The sequence below is a fragment of the Nipponia nippon genome, unplaced genomic scaffold (assembly GCF_047370975.1).
Source record: "Nipponia nippon isolate SJK-2023a ecotype South Korea unplaced genomic scaffold, ASM4737097v1 scaffold_5, whole genome shotgun sequence".
In the NCBI taxonomy this organism is placed as follows: domain Eukaryota; kingdom Metazoa; phylum Chordata; class Aves; order Pelecaniformes; family Threskiornithidae; genus Nipponia; species Nipponia nippon.
Window position 1 is genome coordinate 41,236,791 of NW_028262369.1, and position 19,780 is coordinate 41,256,570.

At 40.7% G+C, this 19,780-nt stretch overlaps 1 long non-coding RNA gene across 1 annotated transcript in view; it reads right to left on the bottom strand.

The window, feature by feature from the left end:
* Positions 1-311: 311 nt before the first annotated feature.
* The window catches only part of LOC148052150 (uncharacterized), a 48,068-nt gene continuing 28,599 nt past the window's right edge, over positions 312-19,780 (bottom strand). Inside the window, exons 4-5 of the long non-coding RNA XR_015698987.1 lie at positions 4,666-4,796; positions 312-4,046 (exon numbers count right to left, since the gene is read on the bottom strand). This is a non-coding gene — a long non-coding RNA (uncharacterized LOC148052150). The remainder of the gene's footprint in view (positions 4,047-4,665; positions 4,797-19,780) is intronic.

Consider the following 19,780-nt stretch of genomic DNA (forward strand, 5'->3'; position numbering starts at 1 on the left):
TTATGTGTTATTCCCAAAGTCTGCCCCCAGAACCCAGTGAAATAATGTGGATCACGGTATCCCTCTATGGTTGTACAGAGGGGTAGCACCCATTGACTCTTCCTGCATCTTCTTATGACCTTCATACTCGTCATTCATTGAATTAGATGACATGATGGGACCCATCATAATTTACTTCCCCTTCTACATCTGTGTTTCAACTCTATAAACAACATCTAAGAGTCCCTGTTCGCCGTCTTTGTAATACAATAAATAAGACTAAAGCGTGAAACATTTTTAAGAATGGCAAGAAAACTATTTTATTTCATGCAACATCATAGCATCAATTATTTTACCAACTACCTCTTGTAATCTCATAGATTTGGCCATAGTTGCACTTGTATAACCTGTACACCATGATACCAGAAACATCCGCTTTTTTTTACTCTTGCTGCTCTCATTGTGTAATAAAAACATCTAATCACTCAAGATTCCATATGTAGACTGGGCAGACAGCCCTTGTAAATGTTATTCTTAGGGGGGAGTTTCATTTTTAGATACTGCATAACAGGGTATTTCATACGCAAGTGTCTTCAAGTCCATGGGATTTCAGAACCACTCTGCCTCGCCTTCCGTCTGCCCATCCTCCAAAGGATTGCCTAGTGGCAGGCAATTGAGAAAGTCTCAGTAAAGAATTAGGAATGGTCCCTTGTACCAGCACTTTTCTTGTATTTTATTTTTTCATTTAAAGAATATTATAGATACGCTATCAAGGAGTGACACTGTCCATCTGGTATCTTTGGCATAAACAGACAATGTAAATTAAGGCTTTCTAATAAATGCTATAAAATGGATTTCTTGAGCAGAATAATGTGTTACCTATGGGTAATTTCCCATGAAAGTAGAGACTATAATTCTGATCAGACATGGATATTATCTTTTCCAGTATGTTTCTGTCAATGCACTGATTCAGCAACCATTTAGACCCCAAGGTCAGGGCTGTTCATAAGTCCCATTGATTTCAAAGTTGAATGTCTGCCCAAGATTAAACGCAAAGAGGAGTGCTTTCCTAAAACAATTTATTTAAGTCTGTATGTAAGTGCTCTGTTGAATCAGGGCCTAAAGTCAGCAACAAATCAGGAAAAATAATGAGTTTGGGCCAAATATGTCTATTAGTAGCCAAAATGCATCTAATGAGACAAGGAACATCCTTGTTACTTGGATTTGAACCAAGATCCTCAAATGTATAAGCTAACCAGATCTTTAACTTTGATTTCTTTTGGAGCTCTTAGCTCAGATCTAAATGATGAGACAGGTTACATGTGCCTGTACACACTGGGGTGGCCCTTGGTTGTCTTCTGCCCTGCACCTGGCTCTACTTCCCAGAAAAGTCACAATATTATCAGGAAGGACAGTGCCTGCCTGAGTTTTATCTTCCTAGGATGGTACAGAAGATAGACCTAAACTCTAGAGCACGGAAGGGCTCTGCACCCCAGAAGCTCAGGGTTGAAATCTTTTGTTCTGTGCAGTGTCTTCAAACAGAAGTTTATTTTGAGTTTCTGTATAAAGCAAGTAGAAAGTCATCTTAACAAACACAGGAGATTATGAATTTGACAGAGCACAATGTAGATTAAAATGGTTTTAATCATTACCCACTGTTTTAATTACTACTTGACACATTATCTCTATTGTCCTTCTACAAGTCTCTCTTTTGAATGAAATATTAAAGGCGAGTCACAGCTGAATATATATGCAGTTTAGAAGGAAAATGACTTTGAACTATTTGAAATGATTTATTGTCCACATTTCTTTATGAATATTTATTTGCCATAGTGAAAGCAATTCAATAAAGAGAAAACATGAGGACCAGTTAACTGAACATTTGCATACTCTAACGGTTAAAAAAAGGGAAAGAAAAATAATATGGTGCATTAGAATGGTGTTAATGCTGTGGTTCTCCAATTTCCTGTAGTTAAGTCCAAATATTGCATGCGTGAGAGCAAAAAGCTAAGGCCAAGACTCTTAAGAATTCAGATCCTGAAGAGGAGATATATAAATATTCTACAAATAAGTGTCCCTAACCTTTATATATTCCCATTCAGAAGGAAGTAAACATGTTTGTAGGGGTATTTTCAAGGCCAGGGTGGAGTCTATCATTCTGTTTCCATACTACTTCAGGTAGCTGGCTATGAAAGCTTGCTTTTTGCAACAAGCACACATAATCTAAGGCCTTACCTTGTCAGGACCAGAGATGACTCATTCCCTGACACTCCTCAGAGAAGCAGCAGGTATACATGGCTATCAAAAAGAGATGTGAGCATACTGAGTACTTTGCCGTGTAAAACCTTTAGTATTTAAGCACGGCTGCATGTACCAAAACCAAGATTACACACACAGCAGAGATGCTGCTTTCCTTCACTCCTCAGCGGAGGAACAGAGTTTTTCATGGTATGTACCCTCATTTCACCCTGCTTGAATTAATTTCACCGACCAAAAAGCACTGTGCGTTAGACTTGGAATGAACTTTGTTCCTCAGAGCTTCTTAGCGATATTCTGATACCCAGTCACAGATGGGGCCTTGACAGATTTTGTACTGATTTTCATGATTCCTTTTTTCTTTATATTTTTTTAAGCAGGATTGTCGCTGCTTGAGAATTCAAATGCAAATGGAGATGTTCACAGGCACTGTTTCATAAGGAAGCTCAGCTGGTTGGTTTTTAGAGCTCATAAACTGAATAGTATATCACATACAGTATTTGGAAAAGGATAAAGTTGATATATAATAGTTCTAGAGAAGGATGGTTACAGTAGTAAAACACAGATTTTGGACAAATACTTAAAGTCTCTATGCCTCAATTTTCATTTCTTTGGAGCAAGAATGATAATAATAATATTTATTTATAGTAATAATTATCATTAGTATCTACCTGAAAGCTAGCTGTGAGGCTAATTCATTAATATTTTCAAATTGCTTCATGATCCTCAACTGGAATTTGCCCTGAAAGTACTAAATATTATAATTTGCTCTGTATGCCTATTTCATTTTGCTCTGGAGAAAAACACACTTAATATGTTGCTCTCTTTACATTCGTCTACATACCATATTCTAAAATTCTAGCTGCTGAGCTTTTCTAGAAGTGAATAACAGGCACATTTTACATTATTGTATTTTTTGCTTGTTTCTCCCTCTTTTGTCATAGCATTTTACCCCCACCTAGATATCATGATACCCGATCTGGGGGTTTGTTACTGTTTGTACAAATGTATAAGTTGAGACCTACACTTGCTATTTATTTCCTTGCCTGAATTTGGAGTTGGCAATGTAATCACACATTGGTTCTCTGAAGTCAGAACCGTTTTAAAGGTATTGTGAGTAATCAGGGAGTTTCTTTAAGTTACACATAGTTAGAAGCTACCACATACTACATGCCTGATTATATTTGTAGGTATCTCAATTTTTTTTCTCTTCTGGAAGTTTACCAGGTCCTCCATTTATTGGCAAAAGTATATCAGTTATTCACAATTGAAGATACCCCGATCCATTTCCTGTGGTTGTAATCTGTTGAATAGCTAGACTCTAATGGCTAAAATCTACATCTACCAACATAAAAGCCACAGGATATGACACTGGTATCTTGTGGTTCCAATCAGCCTCCTGGTATTATAGCAGTCCTTTTTATTTAACTGTATTTCTACTGAGCTCAGCCTGCTCGAGTCACGCTAGCTGTTTTACATAGCATCTGCATTGTATATTGTGATAACTGAAAACCCAACACAGCCCAGAGGCAGTGGCACAACGGGACAGGAGCGGGCTGGGGCATAACTCAGAAGAATAAGACAGGCAGGCAGCAACAAGCAGGGCAAAGCCGGCCTCAGCAGCGTCTCCGCCAGCAGTGGAGCTGAGTCAGGTGTCTGGCAGCTCGGTGTCCCGCAGCGCATGGGCAGCCCCGGCAGCAGCGAATGCCCAGTGCAGCGGCCATGGGAAGTGGGACTCTGGATGTCGCTCCATCTGCCATCACAGGGCCAACGTCTGGGAACGCAGACTGCAAGCAGAGTCCGAGGCTCACCTGGAAAATCACATGGACAGATCAAAACCAGATTCAGAGCCATTCACTTCACTGACAGCGCCCGCCCTGTGCACATGCCCAGCCCTTAGCAGGGTGGTTCCTCTTGCTCAAACATCATCTAAGCCAACATCAGCAGAGAATGGGCCAGATAATTTTTTCTGTTGTTTCAGAAGGGTAACATATATCAATAAATGTCACTTGCTATTTGAATGCTCATAATAAGAATTAAAACAAATTACTTAAATTAAATGACTAGAGTAGGGCATAGTATTTCTTTCTATTAGCTTATGTAGAAAGAAAAACTGCCTGGAGTGTAAAAAGGAGACAAGAAGAAATAATGAGAAAACAAGTTGCGGCATGAAGAAGAGAAATATTTCTTGCCTGTCCTCTTGGCTCTATCTAGAAGATTTTGTCCAACCACCTCAGCCAAAACTAGTTAGCGGGTGATTTGTGCGTCTGGCTGGTGGAAGGTCCAGTTGTCTCTGGGGGCTGCCTCGCAGGTGGGAGGGTTTGCCAAGAAGCAGAGAAGTAGGTCTCTGCGGTGGGAGTCACAAGCTTTTCACGTGAGCAACACACCTGAGCTGATGGGATGGTTTGAAGGAGTTAGATGTGGCCCTACCTTGTAGCAGCACCCCCAGAAGTTGCTGATGTTAGACTGTCCCCACAGATTGAAGATCTACAGCTTTTCGTGGGTCATTTGGCATGGCGAGGAAGGAAGACGGGCTAGTCCAGGAGACTTAGGCTGTACAGCTGTAACATTGAGACAGGTTGAAACACTCCACCGGTTAGGGCTCTCCCTTAAGGGTATGTTTTTATAAACAGGTGCCTAAAACCACCAGAGGAGCAGGTCAGACCAGTTCCTGCCCTCCTGGTAGCTCTGGCCTTTGCCGTGCCTCTGCTCTCCACTCTCCGCCCAAATTCCCAGGCACAGCAGCTCTGCTCCCCCAGCACCCTGCCCACCGCTGGGGAAAGCCGCCGCTGAGACCCCACGGGACACCCCGCACCGCACCACAGGGCTTCATTCTGCCCCGGGGCTCTGTCTCCCCACCGCGGCAGAGCCCCATCCCACCCCTAATCCTCGAGGTCAGCTCCCCAAATGTCAGTGCCTCTGAGGCCTCACTAGAGGAGGGTTAAGTAGCACAGGTCCAGCAGATAGGAGTGGGAATCTGGGCTTTTGTTCATGTTTATTTCCTAACTTTCTGCCAGAAGTGCACCCTTTTAGGGCTCTGTTTATCTGTCTGCATTATGGGCATGATCATGTATATTTCCTGCTCGTGGCATAGTGTTAATTAATCATTATTTCTAAAGTTCCTTTAAATTCTCAGGCAGTGGGATCTATTACTTTCCTCTCACTCTTCTCTTACCTTTTTCTTCTTCTGTTTAGTATAAGGAGAGTAATCAGTAGTGAACTTATTATAGGAAACTAATTTACATCGCCAGTTCAGTAGTAGGACATACTTCTTAATCATCTAAGATAAATACTTTTAATTAAGCAAATGTCCTACTCAATTCGCTGTGGACAATCCCATCATGATGGATATTGCTTCTGCGTGCTAAATCTTAATCTTCACCGATACTGAATGCACAACGCAAAACCATTATAAAAAAAATATAAGCTTACTGTAATATTGCCATTTTAAAGCTGCCAGCTTTTATATTCATTAATATGATGACAACAGACCCCTGGCTAACGAATTTTACTACAAATCAGAATTTTTATCAGATATGTATATGAGATCAAATTCATGCTAGCATATTATTTGCAGTTTTTATTAAAAAGTTACATTGGGATTATTATAAACTCTCTTCAGATTCCTTAATAAAAAAATAAAGTTAAAATCTAATGAGATTTCCTGGAAGCATTTTAAAAGGTTGCAACAGCAGTAAAGTCAGCAGGCACCACACACCAAAAGGAAGTATTTACTGATCAGAAGATGAATGCTTCCTCCCCCAGAGTTTAACGGTTTTGCATTATATGGATTCTTAAGAGAGAGAGAGAGGGAGGGAGAAAGCGAGAAAAGCTCCAAGCCAACGCTTTCCTCATCTAAGACATCATATTTCTTCCTGATCAAAGCCTTCAAATTCTGGTGCAAACTGACTTTTTGCTCTTGTGACCAAAATCTCCTCTGCCTCCCCCCCCCCCCCCCCCCCCCCCATCTGTTCAGGCTTGGATTTGGAAGTCCCTACTGCAGAGGAAGAAAGCCTGATTCCTATTGCCTCAGTTGTGGTGTTGAAACCCATTAATATTCCTCTGGCAGGTACCCTGACCCTGGTGCCCTTGAACATGCTCGAAAACATAGGGTATTCCTGAGCCTTTGTCCCTGGGAGGATTAACAGGGTTGCCCTGGAGCCAGCCTGAAGGTGTTTTAATAGGTAATACGGGTGGGCTGCACAGCTGACTTCAAGCTTTGCCTCAGGCTGCCCCTGCTCAGCAACATAGATGCAGCCATTGAAATTAGGGGGTAAAGCATGGCTCTGTGTGTGAGTTAGAGTCTGAATCCTCAGAATTTGGGGGAGGATATCTCCAAATATCTCCTTCCCCCAGCAGGGCAGGCATCCTGATGGAGGAGTTTGGGGCTGGAGACCTGCTCTGCTTCTGCCACTGACTTCTTCTTTGATCTTCAGTCATTTACTTAAGCTGTCTCTCCCTTTCTATTTTTCTTTCCTCTCTGGTCTTTCTCATGGCTCTTAAGCTTATAAATTGTCTGAAGAAGAGATCGTGGCTTTCTGTGTGGTTTTGCTGGGCTTAGCACAAGTAGGTCCCAGTTTCAGCTGGGTCCTGTGGCTATATCACGGTAAAAGTAAGTAAATAGATAATAGTAGTAACAATGGTTATTTTTTTGTATGAACAATAGGATCCTAATGGAGGAGAAGCCTCTCCTCTGAGGTGTTTTTTATCTGCAATTGAAGGTCTCTCTTTCCTTGCTTAGCTGGAGAAGATACTGCCTTTGTAAATCAGACAAAACTTATCAATGTGTGTAAAATGGAGCACATCTTTGATTATACTGAATACTATGAATACTATCCTGCCTGTAATTTAGCCTTGCTGCTGCAAAGATGCAACGTGATTAAGCTAAGAAATGATAGACTGAATATCATGTGTCAAGATGGAAAAAGATATTCCCTAAATAGGAAACAATCATCAAAAAACAGTGAAAATATACAAGAAAATGTTTCAACATACAATAAACAAGCCACCCCACTGTTGCTTTATATTGTATTGTTGCTCTCCTTGCTCAGATTGCTGCAGATATTTCTCCTGTAGCCTACAATATTCTTTATTTTTTAAAAAACTACAAACTGTCATGATTTTTTAATGATGTGAGTATCTTTCCTCCATGAGTGCACATGTTCTGTTGCCTGCTCGGTCTGCCAACTCTTCTGTGTTTCCCTGGGTGAGTCCAGATTCTCCCAGTGACATTTCTCAAATTGTAGATCTCTGCAGTGTATTTTCCTGGAGCTGTTAAAACCATTGCTACTTTACTTAATAACAATGTTTAGCAGTACCAGCTATCACTTGTTATTGGGTATACGCCAGGTGCTCCACACAGGGGGAGAGGGGTCATGATCCCCGTTTTACAGACCAGGAAACCAAAGCATTGCATTTGGCAGCGATTTCCCCAAAACATGCTGCAGTACACGCAAACAGGAGAAGGACCAATATCCCTTCAGTTCACATTTTATTCTTTAGCATTTGTTCCTGTTTTTTTTTTTCCTTGGATATTACCACCTGCAGCACTGTGCCCTCCCAACAGCATTACAGAGAACGATCACAGCAGAGCCGAGTGCTTTTGCGATAACAAATTCAGATACTGCAGCAAACAATGCAAGTAATTTTCCTAATTTTGGTGTGCGACTTTGCCATGTATGATGTTTAGTAACTTCTAACATGTCTCCGATGATTTCTGGGTCTGATGCCAATAACACGATATGTTCCTATCCAGATCAGCATATGATGAAATTTTGTGCTTGCATTCAGACAATAAGGTCTGTTTGCTGTTTCCATATAGATGTATCTTTGACAGGAAGAGCAATTCTATAATAAGCCCAGGATGAAGAGCCCATCAATTGAATTGGTACCACATTACCATGGCAACAATACAATGCTAATGAAATTGTGACTGTTGAACCTTGTTTATGGAACTTTACAAAATGGGCTTCATAAAAGGAGAAATCTTGTTGATTAGTAAATGTTTCAAAGCATGATAAACACCTTATAATCACATGTGCTGTGACTTATTAGCCATGTTATCATCCTCATTTAAGATGATACATTGTTGTTCGTAAGAGCAATGGCACTCTCAAAGAAATAAAATCGTATAGGAAAATCTTTGCTTCTCCAGGTTTCAACGCGCACTGCAGAAAGACTCACTCACCTCCATGCCCCAGTTCACCAGGCCAATTGGCATAGATGCATATCTAGTCATGCAGTTGTTACTGCTTGTTTAATCTCTCTCAGAATCTGTAAAATATACTGCTACTGTAGCTGCAGTAAACACCTTTTCTGTAAGAAAGACAAATGTGGCTTAGTTTATATCAAAATATTCCACAAAATCACATCCTTTTAGATGAAACCCTACACAGAGAAGGCGTGGTAGCAGGACCGCGCTCTTGGCTTCCCCCCTGCTTTCTTCCTTCCCCTTTGGCAGTTTACTGCCATATAGGCTCCCAGTGCAGAGGCGGGGGATCACTCTCCCAAAGGGATGGCTCTCATTCCTCAGCACAGCAGTCCTTGCTGAAGGCAAGGTTTGATACTACGTCCTGCTTTTAAATAAAAAAATGCTGAGCATTCAGATTTCCCAGCCAGTCATGTCTCTGGACAGCCAACAGGCTTCTGGGGAGTTGCCTCACCTCTAAGCATTTGGGGCTCCATTGTCAAGTTTTGTACAGCAGGATCTCATTTTTAGCTAATAGATCATTTTCCTCATTGTTTTCACCTTGGAAATAAGAAGTGTATTTCACCCTATGAAGTCCATCTCCTAATTTGCCAGGTAAATCAGAACAGAAGAGCAGGTGAACTGGCAAGCAATGAGCTCAGTGAGGAAAGGGGGCGGGGAATGTGTGCCTATACGTTTTTTTCTTTAGCAGGCTAATACTACTGTAAAATATTCACCACAGTAGTATTATCTAGGTATTTAGCACAGACAATAGGAGAGAACACTGCTGGTTTTAGTGAAGTCCTGATCTACGTGACACAGAAGTCAGCATGAATCCTCACTACATTAGATTTAATGGGCTTTAAATCAGGGCTTTAAAGGCTGTTTTTGAAAGCTCCACGTTTCATCCTATTTGGAAAAGGAAGCACTGTCTAATATTTTGTTATGCCTATGGTTTGTGGGAAAGCAATGCACTGAATTTCTGAGTTGATAGAAATATAATGTAATGTAATTTCACTTAATATATATTTTGCATTGGCTGACAGTTTTATTAAGCAGAACCAATAATCATCATTATTCAGTGTAATAACCATCTCATTAGAAATGGTCTAATTTTCCCTGATTTTAATTTACCTCTCGGACTAAGCTGTTCTAAAATTACTGAAGTGCCTGCAGTTCGGTTTTGTAAGAATTAAAAGGAAACATAAGTCTTCAGAAAGCTACTGCTGACTGATTGCTGCTAAAATAGTGATACGGCAGAGCTTTGGGAGAGAAGAAAGTGCAGAAAATTCAGGTTAGGAAATTACTACATCACTTTTATTTTCTTACTGCCTTTGAAGTAACACTTTCTGCCCCCATTTTGCACAAACAATGATAAATTGTATGGTTGCCTGCAAGCCTTGCATGTACTTCCCTTTAATAAAGGACCTGGCTAAGGATCATGCTGAAGAGTGCTGGTAAGGAGGAGCTGACAAGCAGAAATATTTCTTAGAGAGACGAAGAAGGAGATGAAGACACCGATCAAGTTTCATTATCCTCCAATGAAAATAGGATGTAAACTGTGACATCCAGGCAGATTACATATGTCAGGCGAGCAGATGTGAGCAGAAAAATGTAGATGCTAAATCTCACCTAATAGGCTTACTCTGTGGATTATTCTCAATGACCAAGGCTGTGTTAACTGTAGTTAACATACAGGATATAAGAAATATGGTTTCATAAGTGAATCTGGGGACATTCCCAGCTGTGCTGAAGTTAATGCTCTTTGATATACCTTGGAGCATCCTAAAAGCACTTTGGGTGCCATACACTTCTCCAGACATCATAAACAGCACTATGGTATATAGCTTTAGTTCCAAAATGTCAAAGGGCGCTCTGTTGTCTCTAAAAATATGCTTGAAAAATTTTATATTCAAACAGAACTTGTACACGCAAACTGCTATAGATGTTTAGCTGCTTGATTTGTTTGTGCCAGTTCTGAAAACACATTTGATCAAAAGAATATTGTTGCAATCACAGGGAGAACTAACCTCATATGAACAAGGAAGCACTTTGCAGGTTATGTTACAAAATAGACGAATTGTCTAAAGGTTTTGTTTATCATAGGATGTTACTCCATGTAGTTCTGAGTCATAAAAAATAACTTTTTTTTTTTTTTAATATTCCGCTAAAATAACACAGAAAAGTCAGTCTCTCCTGTGGAAGCATTCTGCTTGTGAAATCTCTTCTCTTTGAAATTCTGAGCCTTTTCCAGCTGTAGCATTATTTGCTCAGCTATCAGAACACACAGTACAGCAGCGAAAAGCATTACACTATTATCCCAAGATAATTTGATAGTCCGTAAATGTATTTTCCTGCCTGTGGTTCCAGGCATTATGTTCTCACTTGAAGTAATGATTTGCAGTTATCTTATACAATTCAAGTTAGCCCATATTGGTTTCACTTTGAACATTTACTTGCACGGTACAAACACGGCTTATTTGTAGATTGTACAAGCTAGACTAGATCGGTGATTTTTACAAGTCAGACTGGATCAGCAGTGCAATGGGATGCCTACCATAGACAGCCGGCTTCTTGAGGAAGTGGTGCGGTGACTCACTGGTGGCTGTCTCCTGCCTGCGTCAATGTTATCACACCCATACATCAGCATGAGTCTGCTGGAAATGCTGAATTTTAAGTCTGACATAAAACCACAGCTCTGATCTGATGTGATTGGTAAATACAGCATGGCACTTTCCAGAAGTACTTACCCTGCTTTTCTGTTTGGACTCTGCGTGGGATGTGAAAACTCACCTTAAATTCCTCTTGCATTTCTGGAATTTACCATACCATTCCCCCAAATGCTGGAAACCAAGTTGTCCAGTGCTAACTGGGTAGTTGTTTCATCTCTGACGCACCCACATTTCAGGGTGATACCATTTCTTTGTAGAATTTGTAAAGGTAGTGAATGTGGACACAAGGCTTTGGTTTTGGACGGGCTCAGAGGTCAGCTCCCTTACCCTTGCTTGGGAGCCTGTGTTGGGGACAGACTTACATGAAGTGACAATAATTTACTCCTGGCTCTTAACTTGTCAGCAATGGATGCAGCAACCCTTGGTGCTGGCGAGGAGAAAGTCTCATTAGAGAGCACTCCACTTTCTCCGTCCCTGGTGATACTCCCCTGGGACCCTGGGGTGAATTCAGAGGAGCCATGCACTGGTGACATCCATCGACCTGCCTGCTCTCTGTGGGTGTGAAAATGCTCAGCAACACAAAAGACATAAAATATGATTTACACTCTCTCATTCCACTGTCATAAATTCCTGAGTGTCACCCCGGTTCGTATCTGATATAGAAAAAAAATGAACATCAAGGGTGCAGTCCTGGCTTGGCGCGGTCAGCAGCCAGGGCAGGAGCTCCCACCTCTGCCATCCTGCTCCCCCCGTCCTCAGCTGGAGCAGCCCCCAGTGTGTGTGCACAAGGCCTGGAGATGCCCGAGTGATGCAGGTGTGACAGCTACAGTTCAAATAAAGTATGAACGGGGGACAGTATCTAAATAGTCAGGAAATATTGTGTTGCTGGTTTCTCCTCCCTCATTTGTTCATGGTATCTTGGATTCTGCTGTGACACTTCAGACAGTTATTTTAAAATTAAAGAAAAAAAAATTATGTGGATGTTCAAAAAACTACTTCTGTTATGCTGAAAAATCTTTCAAGTCCTTTATTTTGAGAAAAAAATTAATACTAAACTTGTCTTTCCAGGACACAGTGAAGTTTAAGAACAGCAACACTTAAAAAAAAAAAAAAGTGCAAGAATCCCAGTTTACCATCCTGATGTCAGTTTATGATAACATTTATGACATTAATATAATGGATTATGACCTTTCTTGGCTTACCTGACTGACAGTTTTTCATATATAACTTGGTACTTATCACCTTGGTCCTTCCATAATGATAATCGCTTCAATTTCCTGAGCTATGTCATCAAAACATGTACTCATAAGTGTTGATCTCATCTCTGGGAGAGTAGAACTGGGAGCTCCTTTTGAGCTTTATGTCACCTAAAATCTAGAGTGAAATTGAAGCCCAATTGCAGAAAAATACCCCGTGTCTAACTTTATCCCACAGGCTGCATAATGGCAGCCCTTATGATTTTAAATGATTTACTGAGGCTTGTCAAAATGATGTGCCTTTCTGTGTGGAAGTTATTGAAGTTCAGAAATGTCATTATTCTGTACAAACCTGAGAGATCTTGAGGAAATACACAATAGCTGGTGTGTTACAATTACTTACCTTGACCTTCCTATTTTTTTTGCTCTTTAATCTCAGGGTAGACAGAATAAAATATATCTTCTTCAATATTTAAGGTAAAAATTCACTGTGCAATTTGTACCTGCTTTCCTTGTACCCATTTACACTAAACAAGGTGTCGAGATACTCTTTTTAGATTAGCAGTTTCTAATGTATCATATATAAAAGATGAAAGAGAAAGGCGAAAATTTGGGGCGTTTCCAAAAATTGACCATTTAGCAAATACTAATGATGTTTGGATGGATAAGGGGATGCTCAGAAGAACTGGATTATACACCGTGGTCTACCATAGTCCTGGTCCACAACCCTGTTGCTTCCCTGTTTGCACTGAGCCTTCCTGGTCTGCTCGGTGGCCACCGAGATGTTCCCTACTGTCCTCTGAGCAAACGAGCCAGGCTGGGGCCGTTGCTCTGACATGGGTCAGGTCTGGTACAACAAGCCAGTGTGCACAGCAACAGCCCGATTAGTCAACTTCATTCAAACAAACCTGGAAATTTCATCAAACACCTTGCACCAGCAAAGCGGGACCATCTTCCCGCACGGAGAGACGACACCTGCCTCTCCCTGAACACGGCAGGTTGCGGGTACAGCCACAGCACCTGCACAGCAGCATGCCGGCCTTTACATAGAACAAGGTTTCTTCACATATGCAAGGGAGAAACAGCTTGGCCACAGACACATCCTTCAAATAATAAATATTAAAAAGAAACATTATGTCTTTAAGCCAGCTGAACAATTCCGTATGCCTTAGAGCCACACAGAGATAGGACATCCCCATTCAAAAAAGGGCTATGCCCCCACAGACAGGCCTCCCTCCAGGCAAGTGCCGAGGCTCTCCAGCCCTCGCTGTTTCCCTGGGGCTATGCACCAGTGTCTTTCTGGCGTGAACATCCCATCTAGGGGAATTTCAAGTTCAAGCAAGAACAAGCCTATAGCACAGCGAGGCAGCACTGGCATGTACTGTTGACTGCATTTATGTTGATGACTCTGTCTTCTTTCCAGTATTTTGTCAAGAACATGACATGCTAACTTTTTTTTGTTTCTATTATTTTATTTTTTTAAATGAACCGGCAAAGTGACAGGGTAGCTGCATGCAAGGTGTGGGGTACTGCTCGTCTGTTGGCTGACACAACAGCACAGAGAGGTGCTCTGGTGCTCAGTTGTCACCTTAAGCTGCCTTCAACATGGTGAATCAAAATGGTTCCTCAGCAACAGATCCTAGGCTGGCTTTTCAGGCTGGGTGCTGATGAGCAGCCATCTCCATCTCTGGGCCTGGTGATTAGTTTTACTCAGCTGAGAGACAAGTAGTTGGACATTTGTCACTGTTTCTGTGAAAAATGCGGGCATGTTTTCTTGGGCTATCAAATGGGACATATGGGAGCTGGATTCCATCTTTCATTAGATCTTGGAAATTGTATCCTCCTGAGGCAATTAATTAGCATGATGTTCTTGGCTGCTAATGTTTGCTTTCAGATTTTGGTGGCAACAGACTTGGCAACATAAATTTTGCAAGGATGGTCTAATGGTTTAGGGTGTTAGCCAAGGTCTCCACACAGCTTTCTTCAACCCCTCAGCTTTTACAGAGTTCCCTTATGTGTGCAGACAGGTCCCGTGGTTTCTGTCCATGACTTAGCTCTCTCTTTGAAAAATAAATATAATAGTACTTTTCTGCTTCACAGGACAGATGTATTGCAGATTGTACCACAACAGAGGCCAGGCAGCACCATTGCTGTGCTCTGCCTCCCTGTCTCCGCAATGGAGGATCTATTCTGCAAAGCTTTTCTTTGACCCTTCCACAGTTTAAGGCAAAATCATTTACATTAGAAATTTGTCAGTTGAAGACATTTCTATTTGTTTATTTTCAGTTTGCCCACTGTAGATATCTGCAAGCCGTACACACCTTTATCTCTAGAAAGGACATCTGTGGAAAAAGGCGTATTTCCCTATTTAAGTAAGCCATTTGATGTAGGTTCATATATAAGGTATACACCCCTCAGCTTCCTTGTGTGATCCATACGCCTTCCATGTGTGATCATTTCCAAACTATATCATTCCTAAACCAGCATGATGTACAGCAAAACCACACACTTTTAACCCCTGAATACAATCCAGAGATATAATCTTTGCTTTTATTACCTCAATTATATTTATAATGTTATATAATTATAACAATTCATGGCTGAAAAACGGTGTTAGTTACAACTACAAAAAATGTCATGCCTCTCTCGAAGGGAGACGCAAGCAAAATATAAAATATCTAGCCAGTACAGTTATACAATGAATAACACATCTGCCACGGGGAAGAACAGATGCTTTTCTTTGGTATCCACTAAACACTAACATAGGGCTGAATTTTCAAGGGGAAGGGAGAGGGGGAACCTATTTCAGTGCACCAAAATGCTAGTGCCATTTTACAGATGCATTGATTAGTACTACTTTAAATACATAGTTGTGCATGTAGGAACTCACTTAAGTGGTCATTACTGTATGTGATTTGAACTCACAAAAGGCATATTACAAAGCTGTTTGAAATGGATGTGCTTCTACCCTCCATTTAAAACAAAATTAGTCCATGGTGTTAATTTAGGTACCCTTTGCAGTCACTAATATACAATCACATACTTTTTAAACATGTATGAAAGGAATTAGGCAGAAGAAGAAAACACCACTAAACAGTAGCTGCAATGTTTGATGCTCCTTCCAGATAGCTCATTCTCATTTAAAAGGAATGAGAAAATGCAAAACATTAAATGTAGGATTGTCTATTTTCGCTTGATGTAGCTAGGACTTATAACTTAAACACTCCAGGATTGAACTTTGTTTTCATACATGCCAGACAAACCTCCATTAATTAAAAACAACAAAAATGCAAGCAGGAGAGCTGAAGAACTGAAGGTGAATTTATCCTATATAACCAATGTATTCATGCCATGCTTTTTTATACTTTGCGCTACTACCCTTATTAGCCCACGATATCTTAACGCAGTGCTTCTTCAGACTCCCTTATTCCTCCCATCAGTTCAGGCACAGTGATCCATTTCCACATACTCAGCATTCAACCTCCAGCTCTCTGACTTTCAAACCATGTCTTTTACAGACCACCAGGAAGGATTTTGCAGAACACTAGCTGAAAGACACTTATTGTACAACTAATAAGGAAGGTTTAAATACCATTAAAATTCTGACTGCTACTTTAAAATGCCATGAAATTCTGAATTAAGGCTCTGCCTTGCATCCCTGGTTGCACAATTGCACCTAAGTACCGCCAACAGTGTAGTAAGATCACAGGCTGCCTGCAGCAGCTGAAATGCGTAGCTACAGCTTTTTGCTCAGGCTTCTGATGGCTTTCTTGGGAGCCTGGTCACCATTAAGGCTAGAGAGAAAGGCACTGAGTAAGAAGTTTAAGCTCTGAATTACTCTGATGGTTTTACTTCAGTCTCTCATGTAATGCTGTCTTTGAAGTCATAGCAGCTCCATGCTCAACTATTTAGTTTAGGCCTCAAAATTACACTTGCCCTTAAATTGTTGTCAGATGATGAAGGAAAAAAAATAATTATAAAATGCTCATTTTTAAGCCATCTGGTTTAAAAATTAGGGAGAAAGCATACCTAATATTTCATACTGTTCTTTTGAATCACTGATATGAAACAATTTGGTGAGTAGGTATCATATTTACATGATGGGACCAAGGATTTTCAGTTGAGGCGTGGCTGGTGTGACGGAATCTTAAGATCTGCTGTATGGATGGGAGTATACATTTGAAAATTAAGATCCAAAGAAGCTGCATAAGAAAAATCCTTATGATTAAAAATTGAAGAGCATTGATCTACATTATTGACTGACAATTGTAAACCTTTCATTTCACAGGAGAGCTGCTTCCTAATTTGTTCACAAAAATCTTCAAAACCATTGGCTCCTTTCTTTACAGGTTTTAAAAGTGTAATTAACTAGATGCGGCATAAATATTGTTTAGATGTTGACTATGGGGCTAGACTAAGCAATACCAGCATAAGAAAAGAAGGCCAGATATTACAGTGGAATTGCTTACAGAGCCAAGCTGGAGGGAGCTGTTCTCATGGCAAATGTCCGTGCATGATGTAAACCTCTGTTTAGGTGACGGTGGTTTAGTAGCTTCCATTGCAAGTGGGTATTACATTTTTAATTGATTCCCAGCAGCACAATCTGTATCCTTCACTGATACGTGTCCATTTCACAAGGTTATTGACTTTCGACATATCCTGTTAGATGTTACAATGAGACAGATTTTTTTGCACGCATTGATGTCTATTGATATTACATTAGTTCATCAAGGTTACAAATCACACTGCATTGCACTACATTTCACATTCGCTGTATCATGACAAGAGGTTTATAATGCTCACTCTGGGGCACATAAAGTGCCTGCTACCCATCCCTTGGATAAATAATTTAAGAAATTGTTGGGAAATCATACCTAATTAGTAGGATCTGCACTCAACAAGTGCCCTTTGATTTAAATTGTATTTGTATTTTGATAGGTATTGATTTTATGAGTAGGAGAGATGAATAATACATTTTGCATTTCTCCACTGTTCATAGCAATAATCTGACAGAAATAATGGAGGAACACTCCTGCGATGGAAGCTGCCTCTTTGGGGACCTGCTTCCCTTTCCCTAGAAAACCCATGGGGCAGTTAAACGCACTCCTAAACTGCGTGGAGTGGCCTGATCCCTTTTTCTTCCATTGATTTGCTGCATCATCCTGAACAAATCACTCAGCCTCTCAAAGTCTCTCCTTTTCCATCTGTAAAATGGAAACAGAATGGTTCCTCATCAGCCCGCAAATGGCCGTGAGACATAGGGAGAAAAGGAAAAGCTACATCCAAGTGGGTATTATTCAAGTCCTGCCTGGCATTACCAGATGGAGCACGAGGCAAAGAAGGGAGCCAGCAAGCAAGGGTTTCTGTGCACACAGGAGAGTCTTGTTACACATATTAGGACCCGTGGTGAGACTATATACCTCCGAGAGCAGCAAGGCCGAGGTGGGCATCATGCAGCACACGCAAACCCAGCCGGGCTGCCTTCTGTCCCTGCTGCCAGCATTAATGTTCTGGTTATTTTGGTTACTTGCTTCCCTGGGTGAATTGATAAACAAGGTTCATTTGTTTTCCTTGATTGAATGCTAACCCCTTAGAGCAAGAAGAGTGAACAAGGGGTAGGTTGTACCATGCACATAATCCAGGTAAGAGGCACAGGCCAGTACCTTCCCAAGGCAATAGCTACTCGGCACGCAGGTACAAAAGCCTGCTCGTGTGAGTGGCCAGGGGTGAGGAACAGAAGCAGGCAAAAACACCTCTGAGACTGAAAACAAATCAGAATATATATAGGTATTTACAAACACCGGTTTCCAGCACCTCAATAGTTATAACAAATGCAGACTCTATAAGATAACCATACTTATAAAAAAGCTTTATTTTTTTTTCACCCAGTATGCCAGCTCTGATTAGAAAGGAAAACCATAGGCTCAACTGTGCAACACAATAAACCATGGCATCAAAGCAAGCATCAAAGTGGCCCCTCGGCTGCTGGCAAACAGTACAGCCATAAGAGAAGGGACAATGAAAATACAATAAGTAGAAATAGCAGTTTTTTCCCCATAATATAAACACCATAGACATTCTTTTAATACAAAGACAAGAAGTATCAACAGTGACAGCTTTAAATTTGCCAAGTATCATGGGAGGACTGTAAAATAACATCCTCCCCAAACCAAACCGAAGGAGCAGAACGAGCCAAGATGTTCTCCTCAGAACAAAGACATGCCTTTTCATAGGTCTCAGTTAGCAGGCTTAAATTTTTTTTTATTTTTATCATCATCTCTGTCTCACTCTAGCTTCAGCAAGATGTGCGGAAATACCTATTAATGCCTGTTTATGTAGGTGCAGTCCACCGCACCAAAATCACCTTCTGGTCTTCGAAAAGCAAAAATTGTATTTAAGACATTTTATTTGAATATGCACCTTAAAAAAAAATCCCCAAGTAGACAACTGGGAGCTGGGACCGTGCAACTCTGAAGTGGAGGGACTGCTGTCACATGGAAGAGCAGATGAATCGTATGCATTTGAGTCCTCAGCCTCTCACAGGGGAAGATTTAAATAATGTGTGGTGGGTTTCTTTGTGATGCTTTTCCTTTTTTTTTTTTTGTTAATATTTTACATTCTTTTAGAAGTATTACCTGTACGTTAAGGCCTATATTCATAGAATCATGAGTGACACACAACTTCTCTGTCTCGCCTTTCTAGTTCCAGGTAGATTTAGAGAAATTGAGGCCTGGCAACACAGGGCTGAGGTGCACAGGAGCACACAGCTGAAAGCATGAGAATGGGGCTGCTTGAACACCTGTTTTTTTTTTTTCTTCCCTTTTCTCATTAAAGTTTCATCTGAAGAATTTTTGTGGGAGCGTTAGCCGGTAAAAGAGCACTCATCACTTTTAGGCTCCCAAGCAGCAGTGCAATAGTGGCACAAGGGAGAACGTGTATCAGGTAGACAGAGTCTTTCTTCTTATGCCTGCTGTACCCTTCCAGAGGCAATAATTCACCCTCTTCAGTATCTTTTCATAAGAGACAAGTAATATTAATTATCCTGAAGTATTTTTTAAGAGGATGAATACTGGAGTTGTTCTTACTTATGTCACAAGATATTCTGCTTTCCAGGTAAAATGCAAAGTGATTGTAACAAGTTTCATTTTAAGGTAATGCCAGATACCTTCTGGGTAATCCATCTAGCAAAGTTCGATTCCCAGTGAAGCCAACATGAGAAGCATATACACTTTTACGAATGCTAAAATGGTCTGTGAATCTCAAATAGTATTGCACCCTCTGTTTTATAAATCTTTTATGTGTTTTTCTTCAATAAACACATATATTTTGCTTTTTGAATCTCAGGGCCCCTTTTGAGCTGTGCAGCTCTTAGAATCTTAATAGAAAAGTAGCAACATGAAACCGAAAATAAATGCTTTTAACAAATGGGGAAAGTCTATATTTCACCAAGGAAAGTGTGGTTTAAAATAAAACACAGGCTCCTGCAACAT